At 41.6% G+C, this 8,144-nt stretch overlaps 1 long non-coding RNA gene across 4 annotated transcripts; it reads right to left on the minus strand.

Moving 5' to 3' along the window:
* Positions 1–274: 274 nt before the first annotated feature.
* Positions 275–6,476, minus strand: LOC139160310 (uncharacterized). 4 transcript variants are annotated; one of them, XR_011557923.1, is made up of 4 exons: positions 6,245–6,476; positions 3,841–4,072; positions 1,835–2,154; positions 275–660 (listed from the first exon to the last, which is right to left on the minus strand). It is a non-coding gene; the product is annotated as an uncharacterized lncRNA (long non-coding RNA). The 4 variants fall into 4 exon arrangements; XR_011557924.1 differs by lacking the exon at positions 1,835–2,154; XR_011557921.1 differs by lacking the exon at positions 275–660 and having other exon boundaries at positions 1,420–2,154.
* Positions 6,477–8,144: the final 1,668 nt, after the last annotated feature.

Here is an 8,144-nt window from a genome sequence, read left to right on the forward strand (position 1 = left end):
AGTTCATAGCATCCCATTATTCTGTTAAGGGTCAACTGAATATTCAAGGGGCGTGTTTCCACTTAGTTAGCTTTCAGGTCATTAAAGTTAAACTCTCTAGAAATTCTTGTCTCTAGTTGCTCTGATCTGATTCTTATCAGAATTTCACATTGCTTGTTACTTCAAAGAATTTAGAAACATTAATCAGATACTCTTCATTACTGAAAATGGTTACTTAAAGGATCCTGCTTTCTCCTGCTCCCAACAGAGGTCAAAAATACAAAATAAAAAGGAGTTGTAGTAAATAAAAGTGGTTTAATAATCATTAATACAAATTTTCAAGTTATCAAGTTAATCTTTCCTAGCAAAAATATTTATTGTTAATGATAGGATTTGGCTACTGTCAGTCAATTAATTTCATTCACATTATGTCAGTGAACTTAAGTCACCACTCCAGAAAATTACAAAGGTTTTCTTGTATCCTGATGTCAAAATATAAGCCATGGCATTTGGCTCATGTCATCACATGTGTCAACTGAGATTGACAGAACATGAACACAAAAATTAACTAAGTAAGAGTCTAACGCAGTGCCTCTATAAAGAAACCAAGTTCCAAACTTATGATAATATACTAGTTAAAAAGTAATGCTTCTTCCTTTAGTCATTTCATTGAGTGTTCATCTGGGGGGGGGGGGGGAAAGACAGAACATATTATATAGAATATCAGTGTATAATTTGTCAGTCTTCATTCTCCATATATTTTAAATTTTAAAAAGAAACTGCATATGCCTAATTGTCCACATCAAATAACTACAATTGTAATTACAAAAATACATTTTCACTTACAATTACAGTGGTACCTCAAGATACGAACCCCTCGTGTTACGAACAACTCAAGATACGAACCCGGGGTTCAGAAAAAATTTGCCTCTTCTTACGAACTTTTTTCATGATACGAACGCCAAACCCGAACTTCCGGGTTTGGCGTTCGGAGGCTGCTGAGAAGCCCCCCAGCCCGGCTGTCACCTTTTAAAACAGCCGTGCGGCTTTCCAGCAGCCTCCGAACGCCAAACCTGGAAGTTCGGGTTTGGCGTTCGTATCACGAAAAAAGTTCGTAAGAAGAGGCAAATTTTTTCTGAACCGTTCGGAGGCTGCTGGGAAGCCGCACGGCTGTTTTAAAAGGTGACAGCCGGGTGGCGGGGCTTTCCAGCAGCCTCCGAACGCCAAACGTGGAAGTTTGTGTTTGGTGTTTGGCTTCGGGAGACGGCTGGGAAGCCGCGCGGCCGTTTTAAAAGGTCACAGCCGGGCTGGGGGGGTTGCTGGGAAGCCCCCCAGCCTGGCTGTGACATTTTAAAACAGCCGTGCGGCTTCCCAGCCGTCTCCCGAAGCCGAACGCCAAACCCAAACTTCCGCGTTTGGCGTTCAGAGGCTGCTGGAAAGCCGCGCGGCTGTTTTAAAAGGTCACAGCCGGGCTGGAGGGGTTGCTGGGAAGCCCCCCAGCCCGGCTGGGAAGCCATGCGGCTGTTTTAAAAGGTCACAGCCGGGCAGCAGCGGGTTTTTTGCGGGCGGGTTTTTTGGTTGCACGGATTAATTGACTTTACATTGTTTTCTATGGGAAACAATGTTTCGTCTTACGAACCTTTCGTGTTACGAACCTCCCCCTGGAACCAATTAGGTTCGTATCTTGAGGTTCCACTGTATTTATTTATTATTTATTTAGATTTGTATGCCGCCCCTCTCCGCAGACTCGGGGCGGCTCACAACAAAGTGAAAAACAATTTACGACAAATCTAAATTACTGTTTAAAAATATTTTAAAAACCCCATTTTCTAAACAAACATACATCCAGACATACCATTCATAAATTGTATATGCCCGGGGGAGATGTCTCAGTTCCAATTATCATATTTTTCACTCCTAAGTGGGTGGAAATGGTGTTGATCCTTAGATGAAGAGCAGCTGGGCCGCAGTGGCAGGATCCTTTTACAGTGCTGAACTCTGCCTCTTCTGCCTTTGTTTTTGCCCACCTCGTCTGTCTCTTTTCTGCAGTGCAGGAGTCAATAGGCAGAGCTGGCACACGAGATGACATCTATCTGTAGTCCTCTCAGGCTCTGCTTTATTTCCCCCCCTTGTTTTCCTCCTCTAAACTGAGGTGCATCTTATGGCCCGGTGTGTCTTATGGAGTGAAAAATGTTGTATGTTATGGTATAAACTATCATATTGATTTTAAAAATTTACAAGAACTGGAGCAACTGAAAGAATGCTAAACAGCTAAACACATAATCAATCTTAAGAAAGCTGCAGACTACTTCTGTAGCTACAGTGAGTGCACTGAATGATACAATAAAGGCTGGACTCCCAGCTCTTCCAAGATACCTAAAATTCTACCCAATAATTTAAAAACCACAATATCAATGTACATGCACTAACAATTACATTTTTGAAGAGTTTTCATTGTAAGTTTAAGCTAGATAATGAGCTAGATAAAGGTCAAAATTTGTTCACGTTTGCTTTATTAAAATAATTTAAAAGTAACATTCAAGGTAGGTATTTTTTGTTGACATAATAGCAATTACTGTCTCTAGCTACAAGACTACCATTTTCACTGACATATCTAAAACCCAAAGGAGGAAGTATTTTAGCTGGAAGAAGCTCTCAGACAGCTTTGCCTATGCTCAGAAGCTATGTCCCTTCTGCCAGTGTGAGTAGGGTGGGGCAATCACTTAGGAATGACCGGTTCCTGGACCCATGCCATGAATGTTTGTAAGGTGATAACCAACACCTTGAATTGTACCCAGAAGCAAACTTATAATTAATACTATATATTTTAATTAGTTCACTGGTGAAAGGACTATGAAGGGGTTAATGTTTTAAAAAATCCCCTTCCTTTTTCCATTCCCATTAAATTATGCATAATTTAATATTTCTATTCTAATAAAATATCCCTTATCAAAACAAGGCCACTTTAATGAAGATAATTTTAATTCAAATGGAATTAGTGTGGATGTACCACATGGTGTATTAACACCACACATATTTGACTAACTATAGCAGAGTAACTAAGACCCAGTCTCTTTCCCTTCCATTATAATTATAAGAAAGCACAATTCCAGCTTCTCTCCCATCAAGGTTGATGGCAATGCAAATAGTTCTAGTCAGCGAATGTTTGATAATCATTAAACAGCTTTAGATTGCCAACAGGTCAGACATAATAAAATTACCTGCCTGAACAGCAACTATTGTAAAACAGCAGATAAAGTCCATGAGTTATATTGAAACACTGCCATCCTCTCTTTATGGGCTTTATTTTAATACATGAAATATTCAAATTGCATTACGGGGTCAAGCTACAATGTTCTTGATTTCCACAGAGTCAAGGGCAAAAATAGCTGCCTTTGTTGAAATACAAAAATTGTATGTGTATTAGAAAGAAGCATCAGGGCAAAAGCTAAAGACATGTACCTAAATGGTTGTTATGCTGCTTGTGGGATTGGTTGAAGTGAACTGCTTTTTTGCCTTTCTTTAGGCACACTACAAAAGCAAATTAAGTCACAATTTCCATTATAGGAATTTTAAAATGCTACTTGCTAAAATGTCCAACATTCTAAGATAAGAGCAAAATAGGATTTATTTCACTTTCATTTCTAAATTGAATCAGCCTTCAAAAAATAAAACCATTACAAATCTAATACACCTGTAACTTACTACTTTTGATTTCAAGAGCAATTCTTTGAGTTATGCATAATGCAATGAATGAAACAGTAGTGCCAGTGAACTCCAAAATGACAAATTTTATAAAATTTTAAAAATAATGTGTAATAAATTAGTACATCATTTGCTTTATTCCAGTTTGCAGATTACCTTTCTGACATTAATGCTAACAGTTTTCTGTCCTTGTCCATGTCTTTTTCTCAGCTCTGTAACTGTGGATATCAGATTAAGGCCTGCGTTTTCAGCCAGGGTAGATGGAATAATTTCCATAGCCTCTCCGTTATAACAAACACAGTAAGATTCCATGCCACTTAAAACGCAATATTCATTCAAGCACAATGCCAACTCTATTTCTGGTGCTCCACCATCTGAAACTAGCGCTCTGAAATTAAAATTAAAATACAGCTTGAAATGTATTGAAAGCAAGAAAGTTGGAATATTACTTCAGAAAATATATATAAGCATTTAGTAACTTCAGGTGAGATTTCAGTGGATCTACACATGGGAACTCAATTACAATTAAGCCTCTGCAGTGTTTGAAAGTACATTACCACCAGTGAGCTCCTGCAAGAAATATTAATAAAAGCTGCAAAATTTTACATGGCTGTATCAAAGGGTTCTTCTGAAAGTCTAAATCTGCAGTTCCTTAATTTTTCATCCAGCAGAAAGGCTACCTATGAATGCACCTGAAGACAATTGGTAAAAACCTCTGAAGTAGTTCATCAAGCCTTTGTGAGAATACAGGTAATCCTCGACTTATGATCACAACTGAGACCAGAATTTATGTTGCTAAGTGAGAAATCACTGCAGTTGTTGAATTAGTAACACGGTTGGTAAGTGAATCTGGCTTCCTTGCTGACTTGTCAGATCACAAAAAATAATCACATGACACTGCAGCCATCATAAATACGAACCATTTGCCAAGTACCTGAATGTAATTCGTGGACAGTAGCGGGTTTCTACCAGTACAGTGATCCCTTGAGTTTCGCGATCTCGATCTTTGCGAAACGCTATATCGCGATTTTTCCACCCGATGACGTCACTCTCTTCCTTCCTCATCTTTCTTTCTCTCTCTCTTTCTCTATCTTGCTTCTTCCTCTCTCACACTCTCTTCCTCCCTCTCTCATCTCTTTCTTTCCTTCTCTCTCTTTCTCTATCTCTCCCCCTCTTGCTGGCGGGCGGCGGGCGGGCGAGCGGGGGCATCAGCGAGGAGCCGGGGTTTCCCCTTTGCGTGGGCGGCTGGGAAACCCCGATCTTCGTCTGCTCGCTGCTGCTGCGCCGAGCAGATCAGCTGCTGGGCGGCCGAAGGAACCTTCCCTGGGTCTTCCCCCTCTTGCTGGCGGGTGGGCGAGCGGCGGGCATCAGCGAGGAGCCGGGGTTTCCCCTTTGCGTGGGCGGCCGGGAAGACCCAGGGAAGGTTCCTTCGGCCGCCCAGCAGCTGATCTGCTCGGTAGCGCAGCAGCAGCGAGGAGCCGAATCGGGTTTCCCCTTTGCGTGGGCGGCGCGGAACGCAAACTCCACCATCTACGCATGCGCGGCCATAGAAAAAAAGGGCGCGCATGCGCAGATGGTGTTTTTACTTCCGCAACCCTACATCCCGAAAAATCGATTATCGCAAGGGGTCTTGGAACGGAACCCTCGCGATAATAGAGGGATCACTGTATAGTTGACGCCATCACACCAGTAGTGAAAACTGAGCTGTGCACGCAGCTTTGCATCTCCAGCATGTGTGCATCCAAATGAGATTTTGATTCTGCACATGCACAGAAAGCAAAATCTCGCAAAGGAATGCGCATGCACACAAGATTTTGGCATTTTTTTTGTTTCTGCGCATGCATGGAAGCAAAAAAATCGCCAAAATCTCTCTCGCACGCACATCCACTCAGGAGATTTTGCTTTCAGCGCATGTGCAGAAGCAAAATCTCGCTCGGATGCACACACCAGAGACACAGATCATGGGGATGCTGCAACAGTCATAAGCGGAAAAAACGGTGATTTCACTTTTTTCAGTGCCGCTGTAACTTTGAACAGTCACTAAATGAACTGTTGTAAAATGGATTCATTGCTTCCAGAACGTTGTTTCCTTTCTGCTAACATCTTTCAATTGCTCTGCAGTTTTATTATAATGACAAACACACACACACACACTCAAACCTTTAAGCCAGTCCAAATATCTTCAAGTGGCCAAGGTTGGGAAACACTGCTTTAAGCTACCCGACCTTCTTTATCTTATTTATTTTATTTATTGATTTTGTCCAATACACAATGAGGGTTTTAGTGGGTATACACATAGTAAAATACATGATGAAGGTTATAGAGGATATACTCATAGTAAAATATATCTAAGAAAGAATAGAAGTTATAGGAATAGAACATATCAATGAAAGAATAGAAGAGATATAAGACTCTGAAAGAGCCTTAGTTCATCCCAACGAAAGAAGCGGAGGACTGTTTTAGGAACCCTTGCCCGAGTCTGCCATAGACGTCAACAAAACAGTCCATTCATGCTCCATCTCCCTTCCCTATAAAGACAGTGGGATTTCCCATCCATCACCTTTCCCCGCTTATCCTGGTAAGACCTGCGGTTGCCGCTGGAGTTGCGGTTCCCTGCGGCCGCGTTCAGAAAGGCCCCTTTTGTGCTCGCGTTTTCTGGCATGTCTGCGTTTTCTGGCATGTCCGGGATGCCCGCTCAGTCCGATGGAGATGGATTCTTTTCCCTCATTCCTGGAACCGGCGCCACCAACACTTCCCCAACGTTCTAATGCGCGCGGCACCAGTTAGGAGAAGAAAGGGTCTTTCAACGGTTCCTCAGGCTGTCGCTGAGAACGACGTTCTATAGAGAGCTGCCTTTGTAAGTGCCTGATTTTCAATTATAAACACAGGAAAGCGTGACTGTTTTTTCACGTAGCGTTCTCCGAAAAAGAATAAATTTCGCCGATGTGCATAAATGTCTTCCAGAGGCCGAAACCGAACTATTTTAATTAGGACAATAATACCAAACGGCGAATAAGATACGCATCAAAAGCTACATGCTTCAGTGTCATTCTTAATTGCTCAACAGTGTGAATGCTGAATTGTCTTGTTGATTCTTAATACTATTGGAAACATTAATTTAATTGTATCACGAAATGAAAGAGCCTTATTAAAAGGAAGGAAAATATTCATAAGAAGTAATGGAAACTAAATTATCGAATTTATATTTATGAATAGAACAGTCATAAAAATGAAATGGGAAAATTCAAATGTTGCAGATTGCAAGGCACAAAATAAATAGGGAGAAATAAAATCCACACCTTTATTCTGCAATTCTATAGGGGGGGGTTTCTTGAAAATAATAGTGATTTAAAATAAGTGGGATTTTAAAGTAAATTTGCATAAAAATACTTGTATATGCTTCTAGAGCTAAACTACATTTAAGAACCAGTGGAAAACTTTTAGATCTCATTTGGAAACCAAGGACCTAGAGTATAGAGGAAGAATGGAGAGGCACACAATGCAAGATCCTTCAAGTCCAGTGTGAAGTTTCCACGATCTGTGATGATTTGGGGAGCCATGTCATCTTCTGGTGCTGGGCCATTGTGCTTCATTAAGTCCAAGGTCAACACAGCCATTTACCGGGAGATTTTTGATCACTTTATGCTTCCTTCTGCAGATGAGCTTTATGGGGATGTTGACTTCATTTTCCAGCAGGACCTGGCACCTGTCCACACTGCCAAAAGCACCAAAACCTGGTTCAATGACTGTGGGATTACTGTGCTTGATTGGCCAGCAAACTCGCCTGAGCTGAACCCCATAGAGAATCTATGAGGCATTGCCAGGAGAAAGATAAGAGACATGAGACTGAACAATGCAGAAGAACTGAAGGCCACTATTGAAGCATCCTGGTCTTCCATAATACCTTAGCAGTGCCACAGGTTGAAAGCTTCCATGCCACGCCGTGTTGAAGCTGGAAAAAAGCTCTACATGGGATCAGACCAGATTACTTGCAGGACCGCCTCCTGTCGCATGAATCCCAGCAACCGGTTAGGTCCCACAGAGTTGGCCTTCTCCAGGTCCCTTCAACTAGACAATGTCACTTGGTGGGGCCTAGGGGAAGAGCCTTCTATGTGGGGGCTCCGGCCCTCTGAATTCCCCCAGAGATCCGTACTGCCCCCACCTTCCTTGCCTTTCACAAGAGTCAAAAGACTCATGTATGCCGCCAGGCTTGAAGCCATTAGACTCTAGCCCCTTGGCTGATGAAATGTAACATATGTTTGTTCTGTGAATGGGAATGACTGATTTTTAATGCTATTGAGTTTATAGATTAATTAGTTTAAATTAATTGGCTTAAGATGTTTACATTTTTTTATATGTTGTAAGTTTCCCCGAGTCCTCTGAGAGGGGCGGCATATAAATCCAATCAATCAATCAATAAAACCATAAATGTAGCTAAGGTAATAAAAATGTCATGACAA

The sequence above is a fragment of the Erythrolamprus reginae genome, chromosome 1, assembly GCF_031021105.1.
Source record: "Erythrolamprus reginae isolate rEryReg1 chromosome 1, rEryReg1.hap1, whole genome shotgun sequence".
Classification (NCBI taxonomy): Eukaryota; Metazoa; Chordata; class Lepidosauria; order Squamata; family Dipsadidae; genus Erythrolamprus; species Erythrolamprus reginae.